We start from the raw sequence: 15,785 nt of genomic DNA, 5'->3' as shown, positions 1-15,785 counted from the left end.
AAAGGCATGGACACATAGCAGAAGGCTCCAAAGGGAGTGATGAACGCCGTCTTCTCCTGGTCCTTAACTGCCATTTTAATCTGATGGTATCCAGAATAAGCATCCAAGAAACTTAAGCGCTCACAACCCGCCGTAGCATCAATGATTTGATCAATACGGGGAAGAGCAAAAGGATCAGCCGGACATGCCTTGTTTAAGTCCGTGTAGTCCACACACATCCCCCAGGTGCCATTCTTCTTGAGCACAAGCACCGGGTTAGCTAACCACTCTGGGTGAAAGACTTCAACAATAAACCCGGCCGCCAAGAGCCGGGCCACCTCTTCACCAATGGCTTTCCGCCTCTCTTCATTAAACCGCCGAAGGAACTGCCTGACCGGCTTAAATTTCGGATCAACATTGAGGGTGTGCTCAGCGAGCTCTCTAGGTACACCTGGCATGTCAGAAGGTTTCCATGCAAAAATGTCCCTATTCTCACGGATGAACTCGATGAGCGCGCTTTCCTATTTTGGATCCAAATTGGCACTGATGCTAAACTGCTGAGATGAATCACCTGGAACAAAATCAACAAGTTTAGTCTCATCAGCCGACTTAAATTTCATTGCCGGCTCATGCTCCGTAGTCGGCTTTTTCAGAGAGGTCATATCTGTTGGGTCAACATTGTCCTTGTAGAACTTCAACTCTTCTGTTGCACAAATAGATTCTGCATAAGCCGCATCGCCTTCTTCACACTCCAAGGCCACCTTCCGGCTGCCATGAACCGTAATGGTCCCATTGTGACCCGGCATCTTGAGCTGCAAATATACGTAACATGGCCGTGCCATGAACTTAGCGTAAGCTGGCCGTCAAAATATGGCATGATACGGACTTCTTATCTTAACCACCTCAAAGGTCAATTTTTCCACCCTGTAGTTGTACTCGTCTCCGAAGGCCACTTCCAATTCGATCTTACCAACTGGATAAGCCGACTTACCAGGCACCACGCCATGGAAAACAGTATTGGACTGGCTGAGGTTCTTATCAATCAACCCCATACGACGGAAGGTCTCATAATAGAGGATGTTGATGCTGCTGCCTCCATCCATGAGCACCTTAGTGAACTTATATCCCCCCACCTGAGGAGCCACCACCAGGGCCAGGTGACCTGGATTATCAACCCGGGGAGGGTGATCCTCCCTACTCCACACAATAGGCTACTCAGACCATCTTAAATAATGTGGAACCGCCGGCTCAACAGCATTCACAGCCCTCTTATGAAGCTTCTGATCTCGCTTACACAGACTGGTGGTAAACACATGGTACTGTCCACCATTGAGCTGCTTTGGGTTGGTCTGGTATCCCCCCTGTTGCTGTTGATGACCCTGGCCGGACTGCTGATTAAAGCCCCCTTGACTATTCTGAGGATTAGAATTTGAGCCGCCGCCCGGGCCATGAAAGCCGCCGGCGCCTGAGCCGCCGCCCGGGCCATGAAAGCCGCCGGCGCCTGAGCCGCCGCCCGGGCCATTGTTGCCATTAAAAGCGTTGGAGTTCTTAAAGGCCTTCATGATGGCACAATCTTTCCATAGATGAGTAGCTGGCTTCTCCCTGGAGCCATGCCTTGGACAAGGCTCATTCAACAACTGCTCGAGCGTCGGGCCTGACCCGCCAGCCCGGGGAGGTGGCCTCCCTTTACGTCGCTGGTTGTTACCCTGTGAGTTGGCATTGGCCACAAACTCCATACTGCCATCAGCCTTACGCTTGTTACCTCCTTGGTTTGCCGGGTTATGCCGAGGACCCTTGCCATTGCCGTTCTTCCTTCCCTTCCTTGTCCTTTCGTCATCTGAAGCGGGGTCTTTGGTACTATCAGAGTCGGCATACTTGACGAGAGCCGCCATCAGCGTACCCATATCACTGCAGTCGCGTTTGAGCCGCCCGAGCTTCATCTTCAGGGGCAGGAAGCGACAATTTTGTTCCAACATTAAGACTGCGGAGCCGGCATCCATCTCGTCAGACGAATGTATTATCTCCTTGACCCGGCGAACCCAATGTGTAGTAGACTCACCCTCCTGCTGTTTACAGTTAGTCAAATCCACAATTGACATAGACTGCCTACAGGTATCTTTGAAGTTTTGGATGAACCGGGCTTTCAGCTCAGCCCAAGACCCGATGGAATTCGGTGGTAGCCCTTTCAACCAAGTGCGGGCAGTCCCATCTAACATCATGGTGAAGTACTTGGCCATCGCCGCTTCACTGACCTCCAGCAATTCCATTGCCATCTCATAGCTCTCGATCCAAGCTGCGGGTTGTAAATCAGCCGTGTAATTAGGCACCTTCCTAGGTCCTTTGAAGTCCTTGCGTAGACGTTCGTTGCGGAGAGCCGGCACTAAACAAGGGACACCTCCAGTCCTCGTAGGGATACCCACGTCGACGGAAGTCGTCGGATAAGCCGGGGGTGTCTGGTAAGCCGTCAACTGAGGCACCTGTTCCGCCTCTTGCCGCGCTCTGTCTTGGTCTGTTGCGTGAAAGGCTCCGTTATGAGCCGGGCCATAGCCAGGGGGCGGGTCATGGCGTCGGACATTACTTGAGCCGGTCGCTGAAACCTTGTGTCTGCTATAACTCGGGCTCCGTCCCGGACGAGGGGTTGAGTGGATCCTGTCCCGGCTGTAAGAGTAAGCCTCTTGCTGTGCAGCACTATCTGAAGGAGTTCTCTGACCCGGCGGGTTTCAATAGCCGTCGGAGAGTCGCCGTCAATTGGGAGAGCCGCCAGCCGTGTTACTGCGGCGACCATGTTCTCCAGCGGGTTAGCATAATGACCCAGTGGTATTGGCACATACTGAGGCGGGGCAGGGTTCACCCGGGGAGGCCCCATCACTTGCGGCTGAACGGGGGTCCCAGACCCGGGCACTATGATTCCCGGCGGGTTACTAGACCCTGCACCTGGCGTGTTGAAGAGGTTTCGAGGATCGTAGACCGGAGGGAGTCGAGATTGGGCCTTTTGATGCCTCCTTCTCATGACCTCATTGGACGCGTTCTGATACATCGTGAGCCGGAAGGACTGCGCCTGAATCAACTGAGTCTGGGCGTCAAGAGCCGCCCTCTCCGCGGCCATCCTGATCCCTTCCGCCGCCAGATCCTCCTTGGCTTTCACTAGATCTAACTTTAACTGCGCCACCTCCGCGTCATGCTGAGCTTGATCCGCCGGGTCAACCGTGGCGGTCAACAGGGCCGTCATCTTGTCCGTGAGATCCATCAGCACCTGAGTCGGTGAGGGCACCGGGTTTCCCGACCCAGCGGCAGGGTTCTGAACAGGCTGTGCACCGGCCATGAAGATTCCAACCCGGCCCGGCGGCTCAAACGGGTCCGGAATACTGTCACCATTGGAACAACCCCTGAGCCTGCCATCTTGAAGTTGATACAACGAGTTTGACTCATCTGTGGACGACTCGCCGTCAGAGCCGGCGGCCGTCTCATCACCAGATCCAGATCCATCAGAGAGCCCTCCATGGATATATCCCACAAAAGCATGCTTATGGGCAGGTAGGGCCCGGGCGGGTCGTGCACGCTGAGCCGTCTCGACGAGATCGGCGCAGAGATCCGGCTCAGGGCCCGGCTCACCAATCTTGCCAATGAAGACATGAATTCCGCCGAAGGGGACCCGGTTCCCGTACTCAATTGAGCCGGCGTCGGGGCCCCAGTTTGCATCGTCGATGTAGAGCTTGCCGCGACGACTCTTGGTCATCCGGCCCACAGCGTATCCCTTGAGCCCTTCGAAGCTGCCCTTCAAGAACTCAAATCCACCGTGCGCTGGCCCCACGGTGGGCGCCAACTGTCGTGGAATTGTTACGGCAGATGTCCTTGAACTAGGACTTAAACGTGGAGCCATCGCAACTAGGAAGCTTGAAGGGGTTAAACGGGACAAGGAACACGAGGGTTATACTGGTTCGGCCCCTTACGGTGAAGGTAAAAGCCTACGTCCAGTTAAGATGGTATTGATTAGGGTTTCGATGACCAGGGAGCTTAATTGCTATGCCTGGCTCTCGACGAGATCTTACTTGTCCTTGAACCGCCGCCGGGTCGTCCCTTTATATAGAGAGGTTGACGCCCAGCAGCTCTCAGAGTCCCGGCTGGCTCATAAGAGTGTCCGGCTCGGACTCTCAACTATTCCTGCCTTACACTACAAGTTCTACCATAATAGCGGTTGTAACTACGGGCCTTAAGCCACGTCCGGGTCTTAAGCCCATCTTTGGCCGCCGTCTTGAAACTTGGCGCCGGGCTTCAGGCGATGGCCATTATGAGTAACCCGGCCCCTCCGGGCGGGTGACTCTAAGGTTTATATCCTCAACAAGATCTGTGATAGAAGGTGTACCCAACAGTTTCCTTTGGGTATCCTATGAAGACACATTTCTCCGATTTGGGTTCGAGCTTATCAGGTTGAAGCTTTTTCACATAAGCATCGCAACCCCAAACTTTAAGAAACAACAACTTTGGTTTATTGCCAAACCATAGTTCGTAAGGCGTCGTCTCAACAGATTTTGATGGTGCCCTATTTAACGTGAATGCGGCCGTCTCTAAAGCATAACCCCAAAACGATAGCAGGTAAATTAGTAAGAGACATCATAGATTGCACCATATCTAGTAAAGTACGATTACGACGTTCGGACACACCATTACACTGTGGTGTTCCGGGTGGCGTGAGTTGCGAAACTATTCCACATTGTTTTAAATGTAGGCCAAACTCGTAACTCAGATATTCTCCTCCACGATCAGATTGTAGAAACTTTATTTTCTTGTTATGATGATTTTCAACTTCACTCTGAAATTCTTTGAACTTATCAAATGTTTCATACTTATGTTTCATTAAGTAGATATACCCATATCTGCTTAAATCATCTGTGAAGGTGAGAAAATAACGATACCCGCCGCGAGCCTCAACATTCATTGGACCACATACATCAGTATGTATGATTTCCAACAAATCAGTTGCTCGCTCCATAGTTCCGGAGAACGGCGTTTTAGTCATCTTGTCCATGAGGCATGCTTCGCAAGTACCAAGTGATTCATAATCAAGTGATTCCAAAAGTCCATCGGAATGGAGTTTCTTCATGCGCTTTACACCAATATGACCTAAATGGCAGTGCCACAAATAAGTTGCACTATCATTATCAACTCTGCATCTTTTGGCTTCAATATTATGAATATGTGTATCACTACTATCGAGATTCAATATAAATAGACCACTCTTCAAGGGTGCATGTCCATAAAAGATATTACTCATATAAATAGAACAACCATTATTCTCTTATTTAAATGAATAACCGTCTCGCATTAAACAAGATCCAAATATAATGTTCATGCTCAACGCTGGCACCAAATAACAATTATTTAGGTCTAAAACTAATCCCGAAGGTAGATGTAGAGGTAGCGTGCCGACCGCGATCACATCGACTTTGGGACCATTTCCCACACGCATCGTCACCTCGTCCTTAGCCAATCTTCGCTTAATCCGTAGCCCCTGTTTTGAGTTGCAAATATTAGCAACAGAACTAGTATCAAATACCCAGGTGCTACTGCGAGCATTAGTAAGGTACATATCAATATCATATGTATATCACATATACCTTTGTTCATCTTGCCATCCTTCTTATCCGCCAAATACTTGGGGCAGTTCTGCTTCCAGTGACCAGACTGCTTGCAGTAGAAGCACTCAGTCTCAGGCTTAGGTCCAGACTTGGGTTTCTTCTCTTGAGCAGCAACTTGTTTGTTGTTCTTCTTGAAGTTCCCCTTCTTCTTCCCTTTGCCCTTTTTCTTGAAACTGGTGGTCTTATTGACCATCAACACTTGATGCTCCTTCTTGATTTCTACCTCCGCAGCCTTTAGCATTGTGAAGAGCTCGGGAATCGTCTTATCCATCCCTTGCATGTTATAGTTCATCACGAAGCTCTTGTAGCTTGGCGGCAGTGATTGAAGAATTCTGTCAATGACGCTATCATCCAGAAGATTAACTCCTAGTTGAATCAAGTGATTGTAGTACCCAGACATTCTGAGTATATGCTCACTGACAGAACTATTCTCCTCCATCTTGCAGCTGTAGAACTTATTGGAGACTTCATATCTCTCAATCCGGGCATTTGCTTGAAATATTAACTTCAACTCCTGGAACATCTCATATTCTCCATGACGTTCAAAACGTCGTTGAAGTCCCGGTTCTAAGCCGTAAAGCATGGCACACCAAACTATCGAGTAGTCATCAACACGCGACTGCCAGGCATTCACAATGTCTGCAGTTGCTGGCGCAGGTGGTACACCTAGCGATGCTTCCAGGACGTAATTCTTCTGTGCAGCAATGATCAAGTTACGGACCCAGTCCGTGTAATTGCTACCATCATCTTTCAACTTAGCTTTCTCAAGGAACGCATTAAAATTCAATGGAACAACAGCACGGGCCATCTATCTACAACAACATAGACATGCAAAATACTATCAGGTACTAAGTTCATGATAAATTAAAGTTCAGTTAATCAAATTATTAAAGAACTCCCACTTAGATAGACATCCCTCTAATCCTCTAAGTGATCACGTGATCCATATTAACTAAACCATGTCCGATCATCACGTGAGATGGAGTAGTTTCAATGGTGAACATCACTATGTTGATCATATCTACTATATGATTCACGCTCGACCTTTCGGTCTCAGTGTTCCGAGGCCATATCTACATATGCTAGGCTCGTCAAGTTTAACCTGAGTATTCCACGTGTGCAACTGTTTTGCACCCGTTGTATTTGAACGTAGAGCCTATCACACTCAATCATCACGTGGTGTCTCAGCACGAAGAACTTTCGCAACGGTGCATACTCAGGGAGAACACTTATACCTTGATAATTTAGTGAGAGATCATCTTATAATGCTACCGTCGATCTAAGCAGAATAAGATGCATAAAAGATAAACATCACATGCAATCAATATAAGTGATATGATATGGCCATCATCATCTTGTGCTTGTGATCTTCATCTCCGAAGCACCGTCATGATCACCATCGCCACCGGCGCGACACCTTGATCTCCATCTTAGCATCGTTGTCGTCTTGCCAACTATTGCTTCTACGACTATCGCTACCGCTTAGTGATAAAGTAAGGCAATTACAGGGCGATTGCATTGCATACAATAAAGCGACAACCATATGGCTCCTGCCAGTTGCCGATAACTCGGTTACAAAACATGATCATCTCATACAATAAAATATAGCATCATGCCTTGACCATATCACATCAGAACATGCCCTGCAAAAACAAGTTAGACGTCCTCTACTTTGTTGTTGCAAGTTTTACGTGGCTGCCACGGGCTGAGCAAGAACCGTTCTTACCTACGCATCAAAACCACAACGATAGTTCGTCAAGTTAGTGTTGTTTTAACCTTCTCAAGGACCGGGCGTAGCCACACTCGGTTCAACTAAAGTTGGAGAAACTGACACCCGCTAGTCACCTGTGTGCATAGCACGGCGGTAAAACCAGTCTCGCGTAAGCATACGCGTAATGTCGGTCCGGGCCGCTTCATCCAACAATACCGCTGAACCAAAGTGTGACATGCTGGTAACCAGTATGACTTGTATCGCCCACAACTCACTTGTGTTCTACTCGTGCATATAACATCAACACATAAAACCAGGCTCGGATGCACTGTTGGGGAACGTAGTAATTTCAAAAAAATTCCTACGCACACGCAAGATCATGGTGATGCATAGCAACGAGAGGGGAGAGTGTGTCCACATACCCTCGTAGACCGAAAGCGGAAGCGTTAGCACAACGCGGTTGATGTAGTCGTACGTCTTCATGATCCGACCGATCAAGTACCGAACGCACGGCACCTCCGAGTTCTGCACACGTTCAACTCGATAACGTCCCTCGAACTCCGATCTAGCCGATCTTTGAGGGAGAGTGCCGTCAGCACGACGGCGTGGTGACGATGAAGATGTTCTACCGACGCAGGGCTTCGCCTAAGCACCGCTACGATATTATCAAGGTGGATTATGGTGGAGGGGGGCACCGCACACGGCTAAGAGATCAAGAGATCAATTGTTGTGTCTATGGGGTGCCCCCCTCCTCTGTATATAAAGGGGGAGGAGAGGGCCGGCCAAGGGGAGAGGCGCGCCCTAGGGGGGCAATCCTACTCCAAGTAGGTTTGGCCCCCCCTTTCCTATTCCAAGTAGGAGAAGGGGAAGGAGGAGGTGGAGAGAAGGAAGGAGAAGGGGGGCCGCCGCCCCCTTCCCTTTCCCAATTCGGATTGGGGAAAGGGGGGCCGCGCGCCACCTCCTGGCCTCCCTCTCTCCTTTCCACTAAGGCCCATAAGGCCCAATAGCTTCCCGGGGGGTTCCAGTAACCCCCGGTACTCTGATATATATCCGATAACCCCCGGAACCATTCCGGTGTCCGAATATAGTCGTCCAATATATCAATCTTCATGTCTCGACCATTTCGAGACTCCTCGTCATGTCCGTGATCACATCCGGGACTCCGAACAACCTTCGGTACATCAAAACACATATACTCATAATATAACCATCATCGAACTTTAAGCGTGCGGACCCTACGGGTTCGAGAACTATGTAGACATGACCGAGACACGTCTCCGGTCAATAACCAATAGCGGAACCTGGATGCTCATATTTGCTCCCACATATTCTACGAAGATCTTTATTGGTCAAACCGCATAACAACATACGTTGTTCCCTTTGTCATCGATATGTTACTTGCCCGAGATTAGATCGTTGGTATCTCAATACCTAGTTCAATCTCGTTACTGGCAAGTCTCTTTACTCGTTCCATAATACATCATCCCACAACTAACTCATTAGTCGCAATGCTTGCAAGGCTTATAGTGATGTGCATTACCGAGTGGGCCCAGACATACCTCTCCGACAATCGGAGTGACAAATCCTAATCTCGAAATACGCCAACCCAACAAGTACCTTCGGAGACACCTGTAGAGCACCTTTATAATCACCTAGTTACGTTGTGACGTTTGGTAGCACACACAGTGTTCCTTCGGTAAACGGGAGTTGCATAATCTCATAGTCATAGGAACATGTATAAGTCATGAAGAAAGCAATAGCAACAAACTAAACGATCAAGTGTTAAGCTAACGGAATGGGTCAAGTCAATCACATCATTCTTCTAATGATGTGATCCCGTTAATCAAAATGACAACTCTTTGTCTATGGCTAGGAAACATAACCATCTTTGATCAACGAGCTAGTCAAGTAGAGGCATACTAGTGACACTCTGTTTGTCTATGTATTCACACATGTATCATGTTTCTGGTTAATACAATTCTAGCATGAATAATAAACATTTATCATGATATAAGGAAATAAATAATAACTTTATTATTGCCTCTAGGGCATATTTCCTTCAGGTAGAAGATGGTGTAGGGAGCCAGCTCGATAGCCCATTTGGCCACCCTGCCTGATGCATCTCTGCTGCCTATGATCTCAGCAAGCGGGGCGGTGCAGACAACCGTGATGGGGTGCTCTTGAAAGTATGGCTTGAGCGTTTTGGCGGCAAAGTGCACGCCGTAGCACATCTTCTGGTAATGGGGGTAGTTCTGCTTGGAGGCTGACAGCACCTCGCTCAAGTAATACACAGGCCTCTGGAACGGCAGTGCCTTGCCGTCCTCTTAGCGTTGTACCACCATGACTGTGCTCACCACCCGGCTGGTGGCGGCGACATAGAGGAGCATGGGCTCTTTAGCAGCCGGAGCGGCCAGAACAGGCGACATGGTCAACATCTTCTTGAGCTGGAGGAAAGCCTCGTCCGCCTTGTCATTCCACTCGAAATGAGTGGTTTTCTTCATGAGCTGGTACAGGGGAAGGGCCTTCTCGCCCAGCCGACTGATGAAGCAGCTGATGGATCCCAAAAAGCTAGTGAATTTCTGGACGTCTCGCAGTCGGGTGGGTATCTCCATCCTCTCGATGGCCTTGATTTTGACAGGGATGCACTCGATGACGCGCTCTGAGACCAAGATGCCAAGGAGCTGGCTGGCTGGTACTCCAAAGACACACTTTCCGGGTTGAGCTTGATCTGAAAACGACGCAGATTTTCAAAAGTTTCCTTGAGGTCTTCTAGGAGGGTACCACGCTTCTCCGTCTTCACCACAATATCGTCTACATAGACATGGGCATTTCTGCCGAGTTGCTTGAGGAGGCACTTCTGCATGCAACGCTGAAAGGTGGCACCGACATTCCTCAAGCCGAATGTCATGGTCAGGTAGCAGAAGGCTCCGAATGGTGTGATGAAGGCGGTCTTCAGCCTATCGGCCTGGTTCAACTTGATCTGGTGGTACCCTGAGTAGGCATCCAAAAAACTCAGCAACTCGCATCCGGCTGTGGAGTCTATCACTTGGTCGATCTGAGGCAAGGCAAACGGATCTTTGGGGCAAGCTTTGTTGATGCTGGTATAGTCAATACACATGCGTCATTTGTTGTTCTTCTTCAGTACAAGGACCGGATTGGCTAACCATTCTGGAAAGAATACTTCCATAATGAAGCCGACTGCTAGCAGCCGGGCTATCTCTTCACCAACAATTCTTCTCTTCTCCTCTGACAGGCGGCGAAGGGGTTGCTTAACCGACTTGGCATCTGCTCTGACTTGTAGCTTGTGCTCGGCGAAATTCGTCGGAACACCCGGCATGTCCTTTGGAGACCATGCAAAGATGTCCCAATTCTCACGGAGGAAATCGACGAGCTCGCTTTCCTATTTGCTGTCGAGGTTAGTCCCCACGACAGCGAACCTCTCCGGGTGGTTAGGGTCCAAGGGGATCTTCTTGGTTTCTTTGGCCGGCTGGAAGGAGCCCTGAGTTTCCGACTCCTTGGGGTCTGGCGACAGGTCCGGCTACTTGCCGGCCATGGCAACAACCCGGTCAAGGAGCTTCCTCTCGGCAGCAATCACAAGGGACTCGGCCAGCCGGCTGCTGGCAGCTGCACATGCGACAGACTTCTTGTAATCTCCAGACACGGTGATAATGCCCTTGGTTCCTGGCATCTTCATCTTGAGATAGGCGTAGTGTGGCACTGCCATGAACTGGGCCAGAGCAGGTCGGCCAAGTAGTGCATGATAAGGGCTCTCCAGGTCAACCACTTCAAACCAAATCGCTTCGCGGCGGAAGTGATCTTTGTCTCCGAAGAGGACATCTATCTTGATCTTGTCGATTGGTGAGCAGGAAAGGCCAGGCAGAATGCCATGAAAAACTGTCTGACTGGGCTGGAGGTGCTTCTCTTTGATGCACAGCTTCTCCATGGTGTCGCGGTAAAGGATGTTGATGCTGCTACCGCCGTCTATCAGAATCCGGGAGAAACGAGCAGCTCGCCTCTCTGTTGCAAAGGTGGCATCCAACACCATGGCATAGGAACCCAGAGAAGTCATCACCTCCGGGTCGTCAGCTCGGCTCCAACTGATCGGCTTCTCCGACCAGTGCATGAACTCTGGGACTTCTGAGGCACCAGCATTCACCTCTCGATGCTACTGACGCCGGCTGTGCTTGTCATCGGCCTGGCTGGTGAAGACGACGTAGGCTCCGTGTTCTTCAGGGAATTGGTCTTGGATGGCGGCGACTGGCCGGGCCGGCTGCTGCTGAGCAGGAGGCGGCGGCGGCTGGCCAGCAGGCGGAGGAGGCAGCAGCCCTTCGCCCTTGGAGATTCGAGTGAGCCAGTGGCACTTCCGGCTGGTGTGGTCGGACGGCTTCGTGCCGCTGTGGAACTTGCACGGTGCATCAACGGTTTGCTCATAGGAGAAGGCAGGCAACCAGGTAGATTTGCCGCCCTTCTGATGCTTGGGGCCGGGTTGTCCCTCCGGCTGCTGGTCCCCAACTGTAGCCACCTGCCGAGTGGCAGAAGGCGGCTGCGGGGCTTTGCACTTGTTGTCATTCTGCTGTTGGCGCCGACTGTTGTCACCAGCCGGCGTCCGAGGAGCCGGGGGGAGCACTTTTTCGGACGCATCCACCTGGAGCTCCGACTTCATGGAGGAGTCGCAGTGGCGTACTTGTCTGCTATGATCAGTAGTTCGTCGAGTGTGGCCGGCTCGTCGCAGAGGAGTCGGTGCTTGAGTAAGGTGCCTTCTGGGCACCCGGCGGTGAAGTACTCTATGGCGTGCACCTCGTGCACCCCTTCGCAGGAGTTGCGCAGTTCGGCCCACCGCGTCAAGTAATCGCGGGTGGACTCGTCGGAGAGGCGGATCTCGCCGACAAGGTCGGCGAGGCAGCTCGCCGCGCAGGCGACTTCTGCGCCGCGCAGCGCGTCGGCGCAAACGCCATCAGGCGTGCCGGGCTGGCTGCGCTCGCCAGGAAGGAACAAGGTTCCCATTCAGATAGATCTCCGGACGACGGTGCACCTAGCCCCGCAGTGGGCGCCAAATGTTGGGGGTTTGGAGCGACATATGCCAAAGGATGGCTTATCATGGTGGGAGCTAGTAAGACATCGCCGGTGCCTGGAACGAGATAAGGCGTAAACACGAACGCCGGCGCACTTTACCCAGGTTTGGGTCTCTCCTAGAAGATAACACCCTTAGTCCTGCTCTGCGGGGTCTCCGCATGATCACTAACTCAACAAGTAGCTACAAGTTGTTCCTTGAGCTGTTTGCTAGAGGAGGAAGGAGGGCAGGGCTAGCTCTACTCCTCTCTCTATGTGTGTGTGTGTGTAGTCTAAGAGGCTGAACCCTTTGCATGGCTGCCCTGGGGGGTTTATATAGGCCTACCCCCAGAGATACAACGGTAATCTGGCCAGGTGTAGGACCCGACTATCAGTGTCTCTGGTGGCCGACTACTCCGCCGGCAGCTGGGGCCCGCCGCCTGGTGGGTCCCGCCAGCTGTCTCGTACTTGGCCGACAGGCCGCGCCGGCCGCTGGCGGATCATGCCGGCTGCTCAGCACTGTAGCTGTGTTGCTGATGATGCGTGCTTTGTCGGGGGAGCGTGGCTACAGTCCCACCGCCTGGTGGGCGTTCACTGTAGCCACTCCCCATCGCTTCTGGTTAATGGCGCACACACTCCAAGGGAGGGGGAGGGTCGCCTGGTTAGGAGCCGGCTTCCCCCTGGGCCGACTGGTTAGGACTTGCCGCCTTCTGGCTCCTCACGGACAGGTAGGGCCCGCTGCCTGTGGGCCGTACCGACAGCCCGTCGTGGGAGCATGGCCTTCTCTGCCATGGGTGATGTCATGGGCCGCATGGCAACAGTGCTGCGCCGGGCGAGGGAGGTCCGCCCAATATGCTGCACTGTGTCACGCCCCGCCTTGGATTCGGGGGTGGTAGGCCGCACTGTAGCCACACCCCATCTCATCGTAATTATGTGGGTGCTAACTTTGAGGGCACGAGGGGCCGACCGGCTTCCCTGGAGGCCGCCTGCTAGGAGTCGGCCCACCTCATGTCCGTCCTCTGGATTCGGCCGCCTTCCGGCAGCCGGCCGCTTAGACCAGGCGGCCCCAAGAAGGCGGTCCTTTGTCTTTGATGCTGGAAGGGCACAGCCGGCCTCGATATCTTGAAATACCATGGGAGGCTAATGAGGCTACCCGTGACCATTTACTCCGACACTCCCCAGCTCCGCAAAATACAAGGATCTGCAGAGTACCTCTTTGCCCACTCCATGATTTTCAATTGCGGTTGCGGCCGCTCAGGAAGTGGAGTCATAAAGGGAAAAGCCTCCGAACAGGGCCTAAGTGTGCAAGTGAAACTAAACCAGTTGGATCTCTGAACCTTGTGTACTAGAATAGTACTAGTATTATGCATGCACCAGTTCATTTAACACTATGACCAGAGTACCTTCGAAAATAACTAAACAGCAGGTTTATTCGATACAAGCATGTACAGAATAGACCTGATTTGCGCCTGAACTGCGGCAAGACAATTTGGGCATGGTGTCCGCAGCGGATCGATCTGGATTCCTGGTAGCATTGATCACACAGGCAAATCCTACATTCTTAAAAAGTTAATCCCCATTACAAGGCATTCTCTCAACATGCACATACTCCACCTCATCATGCATGCCATATCAGCATTTCAGCTCCAACTACCACTAGCAATCCTGCCACGTCAACAAAAGTTTTAATTTTCTGTTTCAACTAATTATGCTATTTAATTTCTCTTTGGAACGGATTGATTCATCTTCCTGTTGTGCATAACCAATGTGAGATTTAGACTGCTCACAGTGGGGAGTAACATAGAGTAGTAACTTGCCGATGTTACTAGTCTATGTTCTACCTCCGTAGTAGGTAGTAACATATGAGTGGTATCATGAAAGAGTTCATTTATTAGGCTATAGACTCATGTCTTGAAATGTGTAATGTTACAGTAACTAGCTAAGTTACCACAAACCCCTCTCTCCTCATTAATTAGCTGCCACATTGCAATCTTGTATTGAAATGTATGATTTTACTAGTTAAGTTACTTTCATTGTGACTAGTTTTAAGAAGAGAGATCACATCGTCTTAGACTCCCCACCACACCTCCAATATGCAAACAGAACAAAGAAGTCCAACTGTCTGCCCCATGCCTTTCGTTTCCACTCATATTCCGTCCTATTTAATCACAACCCATCGAGGAAAGCAGAAAAACATTGAGCCCCCTCGGAAACCCATCTATCCCTCTGTTTCCCTGAACGAAAGCAAAAAGGGAACGGCACGACCGCTGGTTCGGCTCATCTCCGCGGCTTCTGGGATTCTCTCGAGAAAAATGCCCCTTGACGGTGTGTGCCTGCGTCCTCGAGACGGCGTCCGCGGTGCCCTGCTGCTCGCCTCCATTTTCTGTCTCCGTTCCGGCCAAGGTAGCTCCGGCGTGAAGTCCCCTCAGTCCGCAGGACCACCCGTCTTCCTCACCTCCGATGCCACTCTGGGGCGCTTGGACGCGGGCTGCGGGCGATTCCATTGTCGCCCAGTCTGATCTTCGAGCACATCTGAAGCAGCCTGTCCATGCCTTCCTCTGCGCTGAAGTCCGAAGCTCCTATGTCCGATTCGTCTTGACTCCAACGTCTCTCTGGGCATTGGTACACAGGTCGGCCACCGTTCCGTCGTCGGCCACCCAGAATCGCAGATTTTCAATGAAGGCCTAATCTATGATGCCTCTGCGTGTGCCGTTGCTCTGCTCCTCACCCGCCGTCGGCGGCAACGAGCGGCGAGGAGTCCGGCTTGATCAGCGAAGACGACTTCCCCGGGACTCCATCTTAGGAGCTGGCACATCAGTTATTCAGGTGAGCATCGCCGCACTTACATTCGCCTATGAGATGACGAATACTATTGTCGGTCATTCGGATCCATTGGAAAGGTGCGAAGGCGGACGACATCCGGACTCCCTGTCTTAGACACCTATGCCCTTCATCTGGCAGGTCGACAGCTTTGTCTCGGTCAAGCGACGAGTTTTAAGTAACAACTTTGCCTCTCACATCTTATATCGGTATTCTGAAAAATAAAACTCTAAAGTACCATCCACTATGTAATTGTAATGCTCTAAGATCTTGGGAGTATAGTTTGTCCATCTCACTATATAATTGTTTATTTTTCAGAGCATGGAGTATTCTGTCCTGATTCCTGCTTCTATAATACTTTGCTTTGCACCTACATCTCCAGATACTAGTGCATGGGTAGCTGCGGCTATATGTTTGCTTACTAATCAAACCATCAACCTTCTGAGACTTGGATAGTTGTAGTTTCAGGAGCTTGCTTTCCTACATCCTACATCCCTCTCTTTTATAGATGTTGATTTCTTACATCTTAACCTGGATTGGTGCCTCAAGATTAGGCGGGGCCTGGCTGGTCATTTTTTGCCTTTTGTAAT

The sequence above is a fragment of the Aegilops tauschii genome, chromosome 5 (genome assembly GCF_002575655.3).
Source record: "Aegilops tauschii subsp. strangulata cultivar AL8/78 chromosome 5, Aet v6.0, whole genome shotgun sequence".
Classification (NCBI taxonomy): domain Eukaryota; kingdom Viridiplantae; phylum Streptophyta; class Magnoliopsida; order Poales; family Poaceae; genus Aegilops; species Aegilops tauschii.
The sequence above is the reverse complement of the archived record's forward strand: the minus strand, read 5'-3'. Positions refer to the sequence as shown.